This window comes from Thalia democratica, chromosome 5 (genome assembly GCF_965202585.1).
Source record: "Thalia democratica chromosome 5, ktThaDemo2.hap1.1, whole genome shotgun sequence".
Lineage (NCBI taxonomy): Eukaryota > Metazoa > Chordata > Thaliacea > Salpida > Salpidae > Thalia > Thalia democratica.
In genome coordinates, this window is record NC_139169.1 from 80,735,037 (window position 1) to 80,748,802 (window position 13,766).

Genomic DNA, 13,766 nt, shown 5'->3' on the forward strand with positions numbered 1-13,766 from the left:
TAATGTAAAATATTATCAACTTAATTTGTTATTGACCATTAATGAAGTTCCGAACCTTTCCAATTTCATAAGTAAAACGCATTTTGACGTAACAAACATATGTGAGCTTAGTAAATGGGATTTTTGAAGCTTTAATTTACTTAAAATCGTTTACCTATCTTTGTGTTTTTCAATATACTTTTAGAAAAAAGATGAATTTTAAGCTACCAAATGGAAAAGTTTAAATTTTATAACATGCTTGTTAAGCTTTTTAAACTTTTTATAAAGTTTTTTCGAAACAGTTTTTAGTGTGATTGTTTATGTAATTAAAAGTTGAAAGCTTATTTCCGTTGATAGTTATTTTTCAATTTTTCTATTAACTTAGCCTCATAAACTACATATAATTTGTAAAAATATAGTTGTAATTTAATACAGTTTATAATATTAAAACAAAACTTAAGATTAAACCTTACATTCAATATGTTGCTTATACTGAAATATTTTTTAAAAATTTTAACGAAATTATTACAATTACTAAGTGTTCCGTAAGGATAGAAAAAAATAATTACGTTTTACTTTTATTGTAATTAAAAAAAAACTTTATCTTAAAAAAGTTCATCTAAAAATCTACAAAAGGGTTGTTTCTTAGACATTCTGTCTTCTGCAGAAAGTTGTTGAAACATTCAGGAAAAACAACTTATAATCAAACTTAATAGTATATGTTGTGTAAAGAAATAGTTTATAAAAGGATAACTTTTGTGTTACTATAACAAAACACATATAATTAAAACTATAAATACTTATAATAATTACATAAGTTAAACCAAAAGTTTTGTTTATCGTTGGAATATCAAATCCCGGCATCTGACAAAAGATTTATATCTTGGGAGAGAGACACAAAAGATTACATTATATAAAAGTTTCTAAAGAAAACTGTTGGTTTCTGCTTCTTTCTTTTGTCTAGCGCCACGAGTGGTAAGAGAACTTTAAAAGCCAAAAAAAAAAGTAAAGTGAGAGAATTAAAAAAAAAATTGCTACATTAGGCCACGACCCGAGGAAAATTTGCGGCCCGTGACTTATATTTTGGCTAAAACAATTTCCGCATAATTTAACTAAAACAAAATATGCATACTTTCCAAATACATAACACAACTATTTTGTTGGAAATTTTGTTTTAGTTTAGTTTACAAAAATCCCATCAAACTTACTTTTTCAATAAACCAATTAATTGGCTGTTGAGCTAACGTCTTATATGTTGTATAAACTTTAAACGACCTAAAAAATACTTAAAACCCAATTTTTCTTAAACAAAATATTTTAAGGTCTAGCTAGGTAAGCTATGATGTATTTTTTCATGTTCAACTTTGTATTAATCAACAAAAAGTTAGAAAATTGTTATAGTTTTCAGAAAAAATCTACTATCTTTAGTTTTAATTTTTCATATACCGTAGTAACAAACTTATTCATAAAAACTAACTTTGTTTGATATTTTTAAGTTTTTTTAAAATGCAGTATGCATATATTCTAACAGTTACTTAAAATATTTTCAATTCTCAATTCTCAAAATGCAATAGCTTTGTTTTATAATAATGTTTAAAAAGTTCATTTACTTTTTAAAACTTTAAATTGCATTAGTAATCTTTTGAATTTAACTCATACATTTATATCGAATTTTTTTTAGAGTATTTTTAAATACGTTGAACTATTGTATCATGAATAAATGCTATTGAATGTTAAAAAGGAACATCTGTTTTTAAATCGATCTTTTTATAGTTGGTGCCAGTATAAAATAACATAAATAGACTTCACTTTGCGCAAAAAAAAAGCAAACTTAATAACAAGTACTAATTTTTAGATAAATATTACAAATAGTCTTTTACTTAGCTCAAAGTATATTTTGTTTTAAGACTCGTGATATAAGTAACTAAACTTATATATAAAGTTTCGTTTTAAAACTTTTGGATTGTGAATTAAGGGAAGGCTTACAACACTAAGAGTAAATTTTTCAAATATAAGACTTAAAATATACATTTAAATAATTCAAAAAACGTGAATTAAACATAATTTACAAAAAGTACAACACACCCATTTTGTTTCTCAAATTAACAAACTTGGCATTGTGTATTAAAGCATATTTGTTTGCTTTATTACAAACAATTTACTTTAATTGGCTTTTGTGTTTTGTTTTTACTACATCAGGCTTATATCTTAATAATTAATTTTGTTAGCTTTTTTTAAAAATTTTAGTGCCTTTAGGTGTGAATTAGAACTTTTTTTCACAATTAAATGTTAATATAATAAATAAAATTCAATACAGTTAAAACAAAGTTGATTACTAGCATTTCTAAAGGAGATATCTTTTTTTAAAAGACATGAACATCAATAAAGTAATTAAGTTGGCAAACTAAAATTAGTGTTCTGTTCGAAGTACTAACTTATTAAGAAACTGATAAGTTTTCGTATTTAAAAGCATAAAAATTGTTTTTAGGTGCATTGTAAAATATATAAGCAGTTATATACTTTAAAGAATATTTATTTTTAAGTATTTAAAGCATTTATAATTTAATACTGCAAAATAAATGTACAAAAGTTTTTCTTAAGCAAAATGAATTTAGTTTTTGAGTAGTAATAAGTTGTAACTTGGAAAATTTAAATAATTTGTTTAGTTTTTGAATTAAAAAAAAACTCAGACTTAAAAAAAAAGTTACTAGGCTATATTATACAATCAAAAATAATCTTCATAATTCTAAACACTATATATATTTTAAGCAAAATATAGTTTAATTGAAAATAAAATTTAGTCGTCTTCGTTAATTTAAAACAGTTTTGGTTTTGAGAAAGAATAAAAAAAGTGATGTAATCAAGGGAAATATGTATTACAAAACAAACCTATAGATGAATTTGGATAAATTTAACATTTTTAATGTTTCTCAAAAACCGTGAAATTCTTACTTATATGTTATTTTAAAGCACAAATCACCGCAAAGCTTTATATCATTTGGAATGCAAAATACTTTTATACTCACAATATAATGGAACATTGTACTTTAAAATCTTCAGGAATCAAAATTGGTCTTTTAAGTCTAAAAAGTTAATTTGAAAAAAAAAATTATGTGCTTTTTATATCGATTTAAATGTTTTCTCAAAATAACAGTATAACTAGAAAATATTTATTTTTTAAGTATGCATAAACTTAAGCAAGTTTTTAAATAAATTCTAGCTTTCACATTTTAAAGGAATTATTGTTTTTATTATACACTATTTAAAATTAGCTAAGCTTATTGCTAATTATGATTATTTACTACTTTTGTCGTTTCATCTCACCGATCAAAGTGATTGTGACATCATCATTATATTCATGTTTGAGACGTCATAAATACATTTATACGTCACAATTAATTTGCAGCTTGACTAGAAGTTCTCACATTTGTATAAGTCTGTTAATATTCTTAAGATGTAAATGTTTTCGAATGAAATTTATAGAATTTCATCTTTTTACTCAACAGTTCAGACTCCCTGAAATTATATTTTAATTTGTATTTTATCGTACGAACTTTGCTTATAAACTTTATAAAAAAACTTACCTTTTATTTATTGGTATAAAATATCTGTATTTGTTTTAATAAAATGCTTTTAGTTTAAAAAATTAAACTTCAGACGGGTCTTAATTGTTACCATGACAACAGAGTAAACTGGGGATGCAAATAGAATTTAATGAGATAAGAGGGTCGGTTGTTATGGTAACGATTATTCGGGTTGTTACTCAGATTTACTCGCCCTATAAGATTTGATCATTTTTGTTTTCTCATACTACTATCTGTCATTTATTCTTGCCAAGAGTATTTTAATTTATAGTTTACTGTGTTTATTCCGGCCACAATAAAAAGGAAAAAACTGAACTAAATTATTTTTTCATTGGTGTTTAAAAGTTCTCTGCTAAATATGACAAACTATTATTTAAAACTTTATAATTTATAACCTTCAGTATAATGCAACTGTATAACGTATTTTTTTCTTGATTTGGTGAAGTAAGAATTAGTAAAACTTACATGATAAAAAGTATTTTTATTTAATTTTCAGAAAACTCTTCTAATTTTTCAATAGCAGAAATTAGACATAAACAAACTCACAATTCTATATATATGTAACGTTTTATTTTTGAATAGAATAAAAAGTACCACGCAAGTTTGAACTTCCGAAAAAAAATTTTGATTTTACGTAACCTAAATAGCATTAATATAAAATCTTATTAAAAAAAAATAGCTTTATTCTAGAAATTATAAAATATATTTTTATGAAATAAATTGTATACTATTAAAAGAAGTTTAAAGAAATTTTATAAAACTTTAATGAACAAGTTAGACATAAACAAGTTTTTATTCTATAAATAGTTTATGTAACGATTTACTTTTGAATAAAATGAAAAGTACCACGCAAGTTTGAGCTTCCGGAATAAAAAAATTAAATTTACGTAATAAAAATTGCATCGAAAAAAGTTTGATGAAGAATAGTTTTCAAACTTGTAATTCAATTTCAAAAAAAAAATTATGCTTTGAAAAAAGAATTTATAAGTTTTGCAAAAAGGTTTGAAGCATTATTTTTGTTGCTTAGCAACGATTTTCATCTCAAAAGAGTCGTCACGACTCGATAGTTACAAAGTAAACATAATTTCGTTTTACATGAAACTATTTCTTTTTACAAAGCTAGAAATTTCTTATTTTTTTGCAGTAGCAACTTCTAATATTTTATCATAACAAACTGCCTACCTTTCAACTTAAGCAAATTTATTTTAGAGCGAAACTGATTCATGTGGTTCGCTTATTTCGACCTAACTCCAATATTATTATTTGTTATAAGATTTTGGTGAACAGAAAATTATATTATTAATAAAAAGTACGACCACACAGTTTCATTAAAGTAATAATTAAATAAATCAGTTAAAGTTATAAAGTTCACACAATAATCTTTACTGCCCCTTTGGTTCAAAACCTTTTAACACTTTTCCTTTAAATTTAATTATACAGCTGAATCTCTTTGTGTATTCAACAACTCTTTTGAATCGTTGTCAATCGAATTGCTTTATGACGTCATAATAAGCAACCGTCAAGCTGTGATGTATTGTCGGCTGAAAAAACACAAAAAGAAACAAGTTAAAAAATTTTGAAGCGAAAACCTTGCCTCCTTGTTTTAACAGCAGGTTTTTTATAAAACCTTCAAAAATTTGATATTAGTTTTAAAACATATCAGTTTGTTATGAAATATAAAGTATTTACGATTTGTAAAACTTTTTGTTCCAAAGATGAACTTACTCATGTTTGTTTGATTTTTGAGACTCTTATAGGTTTTTCACTCTTTAATTTAGTTACAAAAATTTAAATTTGTACAAATAAGATTTACATTCATAAAGTACAACTTTGTAAAACTGTACAACTCATTTATTATAAAATTTAAACATTTACTTTAGAAAGATACATTAAAGGTTATTGAAATTAAAAATTTGAAAGAATAAACTTCACTTGTTGATTATGTAATGTTATTAGACAAGTTCTAGTGCAATTAATAAAAATGTGATTGATATAACAAGCACTATATTTAAAATTCTATTCATGTTGTTACAGAAGTTTGGTTTCAAATTTTTATGTAAAAGTTTCTTGACTATGCTGTTTTTTTTTTTGCAAGAATAGCAAAATAAAGCTTAATAATGTTTTGGTTTTTTGTTTTTGTTAAGTTTGCAGTAACCTCTAAAGTTTAATTTCAGCAAAGACAGAACAAACCGCATCTGTTGTTTAAACTCAAATAAGATTAGTTGATTAAACAACAGACATTATGGCGATTTGTACTTCATTTGTTTAAACAAGAGTCGTGTGATTCAGATTAGTTGAATGCATCATTTTATTAAATACATTTTTAAGAAAGCGGATTCAACATTTGTTGTTGTTTGGGTTATGTTCAACTTGGATTTGCAGTTGTGACAAATGTTTGGTTAGATATCTTTTAAATGTAAGCTTAAAAAACTTTGATATGTGTAATTGTTAAATGTCTTACATTTAATTTTATTTAGCATGCGACAAACAATTGTTCTAAAATAAAATATTTACTTACTATATACATATTTAAATGAATTGTTCTAAAAATTAATTTTTACAACTAACAAACTGTTTAGTTATGTTCGAAGAAAAGCTTTTAGTGTAACATAAATGGTAGAGAAATTTTTAAAAAAATTAGAATTTTTTCACACTTTTTTAGCTGATAATGTTCGTTATTTATTTTGGGAGTTGAAAACAATAAAGTCTAAATGCCTAAAATTTTTGAATAGTGCTAAAAACTACAGTAGAATATTATAGAATACCTTAAATTAAACGTTTTGTAAAAAATATTTATTCAAAATAATAAATTAAAAAAGATCTACAAATTTTACTTGTATTTTGATGTGACCCTTGTAAATTTATTATCATTCTTAAAGCTCAAAGTTTAAAAATAATCTGCTTGCCATTCAAATGCTACATCCATTTCGAATAAGTAATAAATTACATTTAAAAATCATTTTAAATCTTTAAAAAAAGTCTAAAATTCAAAAGAAGCTTCTAAACATTATTTATTGTTACGCTACAACACAAATGTAACGTCATCTTAGTTGCTACATCATAGTAATCGTTACGTCATAATAACATAAAATGCAATGTCAAAGCTTTAAGCCTAATATCAAAGATTTTAAATCTGTTTCTGATGATCGGCTACTTCCATTTCGAATAACACATATCCGTTACTATCAATAACAACAACAACGACAAATAATTTCAAGAGCATACTTTTAAGCATTGATTAAAAAAACAGCCAATTGTTGATTTCCGTATATAGCCCTGATGAATTATTTCATATGTTTTGATTTTGATTAGCCAAACAAGCTTTTAGCTAACCGCATAAATGTTTTCATAAACTTCCATTTTAAAATATTCAAGTGAATTAATATTAAGTGGGAATTCGGAGCTGATGAAAAATATTTTTTTGCCTAAATACTTTTTGAGTTAAATTACATAAATTTCAATTGTTTGCTTCCAATTAAAACTAAGCTAATAAAACGATGTCAAAACAATTCTTAAACACATAAACTAAATAAGCTGACTATTTGTACTAATAAATTTTTACTAAAAATTTTAAAAGTTAAGTAATAGTGAAAAAATTAGTTACAATTAAAACAACTAAAAAAAAATATTTTTAGGAAACATTAATTTTATAAACCAGCAAAATAAATTTTTCATCGACTTTAGATAGTTTCAATAAAGTTCCAAGAACTCAGTAGTCATGAGAAATATTAATGTAAAAATAGCTCTTTGTTGTTTTACCCTCAGTTTAAGTGTCCTTATTGGCTCTTCAGGTAACACAAGTAGCAAAAAACACCAGTATTTTATTGATAGTGATAAATTTCGGGTGTTTAAATATATATTATTAATTAATGCTCCATAATAAACTTTTTATGACGTATTAAGAATTATGACGTATTGAGTCTGTGAGCTTTAAAAATTTACTCGTTTAGAGCTGAATGACTTTTTTGAAAAGTATTTTGATTCCATATGCAAAAATGGAACCAACAAAGAAACTTCAAATTATTTACGACCCTTAAAATAATTGAAATGTAATTTTTTATTTTGTTTAAACAACAGCAAGATTGTTCATAAAAATATATATAAATTACATAAATTTCAATTGTCCACTTCCTATTTAAACTAAGCTAATAAAACGATGTCAAAACAATTCTTTTAAGACATAAACTTAATAAGCTCATTATTTATTTTATTGTGTTTGTTAACAAACTTTTAATATTAAGTGATAGTGGAAACAAATAATTGCAAAAAATAAAATATAAGAATTAACTGTTAGTAAAAATTAATTTCACAACTAGCAAAGTAAGTTTTTCTTCAACTTTAGATAATTTCAATAAAGTTCCAAAAACTCAGTAGTCATGAGAAATATTTATATAAAAATAGCTCTTTGTTATTATGCCCCCAGTTTAAGTGTTCTTATTGGCTCTTCAGGTAACACAAGTAGCAAAAACACCAGTATTTTATTTATAATGATAAGTTTCGGGTGTTTAAATAAATATTATTAATTAATGCTCCATAATAAACTCTATATGACGTATTGGGTCTGTGAGCTTTAACAGTCTGCTCGTTTAGAGTTAAGTGACTTTTTTAAAAAATATTTAGATTCCAAACGCAAAAATGAAATCTACGAAGAAACTTCAAATTATTTACGACCCTTAAAATAAATAAAGTGTAAGTGTTTATTTTTGTTTAAACAACAGCAAGAAAGTAAAAACAATAAAACAAAGCTTCTCAGCTTACTTTAAAAAGTTATGATGGTTTTTATTTAAATTTTTTTTTGACAAATTATCATTTATTAGCAAATTATCATTTATTAGCAAATTATCAGTTATTAGTTATTTGTTTACTAGTAAATTTGATAAAAAATATACTATATTGGAGTTTATTTATTTAAGTTTATTAGTTTGACCGTAAAACTAGTTGTATCAACTTAAGCTTACAAAGTCGTTAAATTGAACAACTTTAAAACAATATTCTTAAAAGTTAACCATATTTAAAGCATTTTATAAATACAAAAATTCAAACATAACTGTTTACAGCTGGGCTAATTACTGAGATGTTTTTCATATTTATGTAATAAATAAATGTTAAAGACAAATTTGATAAAACTATTAAAAATAATTTGATAATTCATATTAGAAGAGCGCTTGTCATAAGTTTACTAATAAATCTATTTGGCATTTTTACATACGATCAGTAAAACTAAAATCAATTAATTATCGCTAAATTGATCTATTAGTTTGACTTTGTTGGTAACATGGTACTGAAACATGTAACTAGTAAACATTCAATGGGTGCACGACTATTCAAATTCGGACAATTGAAATTCCGACAATTCAAATTCTTTAAAAAAAAATTGAAACGGCCAGAATTAAAAAAGTAATGTATATTTATCAAAAATAAAAAATATATATGTAAATCATATTAATATCTATAAGCTATTTTTTATTTTTGAAAAATTTGGAACTTTTTTGAGATATGGCTCTAATGAAGTAAAAAGCATAGTTAATTTTAGTAATTTTATAATATTTCTGAATTTTTTTTAGATTTTGCAAAAAAGAAAAGAGTCGCTTGTAGATGTTAATAAAATCTACATATATATTTTACTTTTTTTCAAACTTATAAATTTTTTTGAGATATAACCTTTTAAATAGTTTTTAAGAATTTGAATTGTCGGAATTAGAGTTGTCCGAATTTGAATTGTCATGTAACCACATTCAGTAAACAGTAACCCTTTAATCAAAATAAAAACTTTTTTTTTTATGCTAAAGTTTTTATTCTAAAAAATTTAAATATTTATTACGTCAAAAAATAAACATTGAGATAAAGACCTGAAAAAAAACAATTATATATTAAGAAAATCTACCGTATGACGCTATTAGATTAAAAATAAATTGATAAACCTAAAATTAAATAATTAAGTTTAAATTAATCTATTAGTCGGTATTTGTTGGTTTTAGCAAAAACACTATTTTTAAAAAACATGTAACTTTGAAAGTATATAAAAACACTTATATAAAAAAGGCTTTTGTAAATAAAATCGATATTAAGCAACTGTGTTTCATTTTTTGCAATACTAAACTTTTATTACATCACAAACAAAAACTAAAACATTTTGAATCACATGTTAAGAGCGAAAGTAAATGTCAAGGTACAGATATTGATCTTGGCTTAGAATGAAAATAAGTGACGTCAGGTGCAAGTTTAAGAAGCTGATGTTACGTCACAGTAATTGTCATCGATTTCAAATGGAAAAATTTTGAAAATAAATACCGTTTCACGATCCATTTGGTATAATTTAAAATTTCACAGTTTAACTTCTACAAACTTCAATTTCCATATGTGAATAAGTGTAATCGTTTTGTGTAAATTTTATAAGTTTTAATTTTCAAAGTGTGCAACAAAGACCTAACAATAAAATTAGGTATAGATTATAAATATTTACGTGCATTATACGTGGGATATTAGTCTTTTAATTAAAAAAATAATTAAACAATCATTTTTTGCAGTTTACATCTCGAATAAACAATAAAATTAAGTTAAAAACAAACAAAAAAAGTATAATCAAATTATATTAGTATTTAAGAAAATTACATTTAAATTACAATTTCGTGTCAAAATAGAGCACGTTTATTTACTTATGTAAGTATTCGTACGAAATATATCGACAAATATCTTTTATATATGATACTTGTTGTTTTTACATTTACAATTTTGTTTGTTGGAAAAATAACAACCTCAGTTGACCTCACTTTTAGTTGTACATGTTTTGAGTAAATAAAACTTAACTGAAGTTTTCGGTTTTGTAAAAAGTTTAAATTCACGTAACGTAAGCAAAATATCAGTTATAATAAAATATATCATAGAAAAAAGAATTTTATGACTTAAAAACTCTAACAAGAAAAAAGAAGATCTTTATATATATCAATATTGCGAACATTATACAAACATAATGTTTGAACATATTAGTGTGTTTAGTTTATTATTAAAAATTATAATACAAAATTTAAAATTAGAGTACTAAATATCGTTTTAAGATTGCGTTTTTACTCTTTAAACTTTGAAATTTTATCAAAAAAAACATTGTGGAAAAAACATGGTGTGGTCTTTAAACCAACTTGTTAATTCAGTTACGACTTAAGTAAAATTTATTTTAGCTCTTTACAAAGTACTTAGTAAGAAAGTTTTAACCGGATAAAAATAATTAACTTAATTAAGTCTTTTAATCTATTTAAGAGTAAAAATGCCTCAAGTTCTGAGTTAATCTGAAATAAACTTTACTTATAACTACAATTTTCTATGTGACTTATGTTTGAGAAACTTGTTTTTATTTGAAACTTGTTCTTTTAGATATTACAGTTATAAATTTGTCAGTATATTAACAAGCTATTACAGAAATAGTTTATAAGTAACCATTGTCTTTCATTTAGTTCTCACTAATTAGCAAATCAATTGACAGAATTAACACAAAACAATAGATACAATGACACTTAACAATTGAACTTCAATGACAATGTGACGTAATAAAGACTTTAAAAAGACAACTGTTTATTAACTTTTTTTCTTGCTACTTTTAGATTAAAAGGTTAAACTTTTGGAAACTCCAAAATAGACTTTTTTTTAAAACTTTTAGTTCCAAACAATTCAAGAAATCACAGTCTCTAGTCCTTAAATTCAACTTCAAACAACTTTTTTGCAAAATAGAGAAAACTTACTTACTGTTATACTTATTTGATTTTACTTTCGTTTATAAAAACAAAAAAAATGCATGATTTCAATCTTACTTACTTAATGTAAATCCGTTTATCCGGCTAACTTAACTGCACATCCGTTTCTTTGAAGTAAGATTTTGAGTTAACTCAAGCGAGAAGACTTACACAAGGGAAAAAGACTCAACAAAGAAATCATCAACAACTTGCAAGTTCAAAGAAAGTTCAACATTCAAAATTAGTGTCAAACTTTCTGAGATCTAGGTGTGATTCTATGAAACTGATTGAGAAAAATTTGTCGTTTTTGTGTAACACTACACTTTTGTGGAAGTTGATTGTTTGTTGTTCGATTCTTGTTGGAAAGTCAAACAATCAACCAAGTATTTAGTAAATAAACTTGTGTTTGATGTTTTTCCAACAATTTGCAAGTTCGAAGAAAGTTCAAAATTTGTGTCAAGTTTTCTAAGATCTAGGTGTGATTCTGTGAAGTTGATTGAGTAAATGTTGTCGTTTTTGTAACACAACACTTTTGTGGAAGTTGATTGTTTGTGGTTTGATTCTCGTTGGAGAGTTAAGTTTTCATAATCAAGTTTTCAGTAAACAAATTTGTGTTTGATGTTTTGCCAGTTTCAAATCTTATACATGTTAACTTTCAAACACTTTATAAAAATTCAAACTTTTCGAAATTTAATGTGTTTTAAGTTTATTACTCTTTGTTTTAGTTGTTGCATTTATTGTAAGTAAAAGTTTATCTTAATTAATACTAGTTATCAATCATACGAGTATAAACTTACATTTAATAATATTTACTACATTAACATGTTTCTAACAAACTAGTGGTTTACTAAACATTGATTTACAAACATATATTAAAATTTTTATTTGTAATAATTTCACTAAATAACTTATATAACTTTAAATTGAACTTTAAAATAAACTCACCTACTTTTTGACTGTGTGGTTAAAGTAAACAATTTATCAGGTTTTATGTGGAAAATATTAAAAAATCTAATAAAATAAACAGTAAATTAGTTTATAATATAAAAATATATTTATCTATTCGCATATACCTTAATAAGTCTATTTTCAGAAAATGTTAAATAAAGGTTGTTAAAAGTTTATAACTTTTAAATTTGTAAACGTACACTAAAGCAAACACTTGGAAGCAAATTTGGTTTACAAAATTTAAATAAACAAAAAAATCTTAGGTATTAAACTACATTATGTATTACATTATTAGTAAAATTACATTTGTATACTAATTCAACATCAGTGTAGTTTCAAGAAAATTTAAGTTTTATATAGTGAACTTTTTATTAAGGAATATTCCACTATTTTCCTGTGTAAAAATCAATATATGGATGTTTGTGCTTGCTGTAAACTTTATACTCCTTCTAAAAAGAAAACTTTTCGTAGAGTTAAATAAACCCTTTTTAAAATCATTTGTTTTTGTTCTTTGTCAGTTTATTTTTCTATTCAAAGAGATAGATAAGTAATTTTAGAAAACCTTCTTTAAGTAATTTAATTTACATACTTGTCAGATATGGAAGTAAGATAGCCAAAATACTTTAGGATTTTTTTTTGTTTTTGTTTTAGTTTTTACATGTACTAACGTAACATGTTAGCTACAAGTTAAAATATAAACAAAAAAGTTTTTAATCAAGTGTAAAATTTAAACAAATTTATTTTGCTTTTACAGTTTTATTCTTGTTATCAAATAGTTGAGTAGTTCGCTGATAGCATAAATATTATAATCAAATTTCAGGTTTGGGAAGTTAGTGTTGATAAAAAAGTCTAAAGACTAGTTTATTCATAATATATGTATTCATTGAACTAAATTCACATGATTTATTTTTTGGCTTATTGTCTAACAAAGTTGTATTTAGCTTATTGTCTAATAACAAACAAAACAACTTATATCTAGTTAGACTATTCTATTATAGAACTAGCTAATAAAACAACAATTTTAACTTCAATCAAAATTTAAAGCCTTGTAATGCTTTTAATATTATTATTGATCACTAATTGCATTCCGAATCGTTATGACGTCACAAGAAAACAATGCTATGATGTCACAAACTAATGTTGTTATGATGTCACAAGCATATGTTAACTCTGTCCGATTATTTAATTTATTTTCCTAAAATAAACATTTGTATGTAATTCGATTTGTTATACTCTTTTTAAAATAAATTTCTGTATTTTATTTAAGGTGCAACAAACTTCGTAAATCCATATATGCAGTTTAATGTTTTGCTTTTTTTTCTTTTTAAATTATATTAGTGTATTTTATATGTTTTGGCTAAATAAAAGTCGCATAAAAGTTTGATTATCGAAATTAATGTTTTGATATATTATTTCTTGATGAAATTTCTCTTATAAAAGTTATAAAGTCGATTTCAAGGAATTTTTGTTCACCTAAGATTTATAAATAACTTATGATAAAACAACTGCAGCTATTTGAACTCCAGAACAT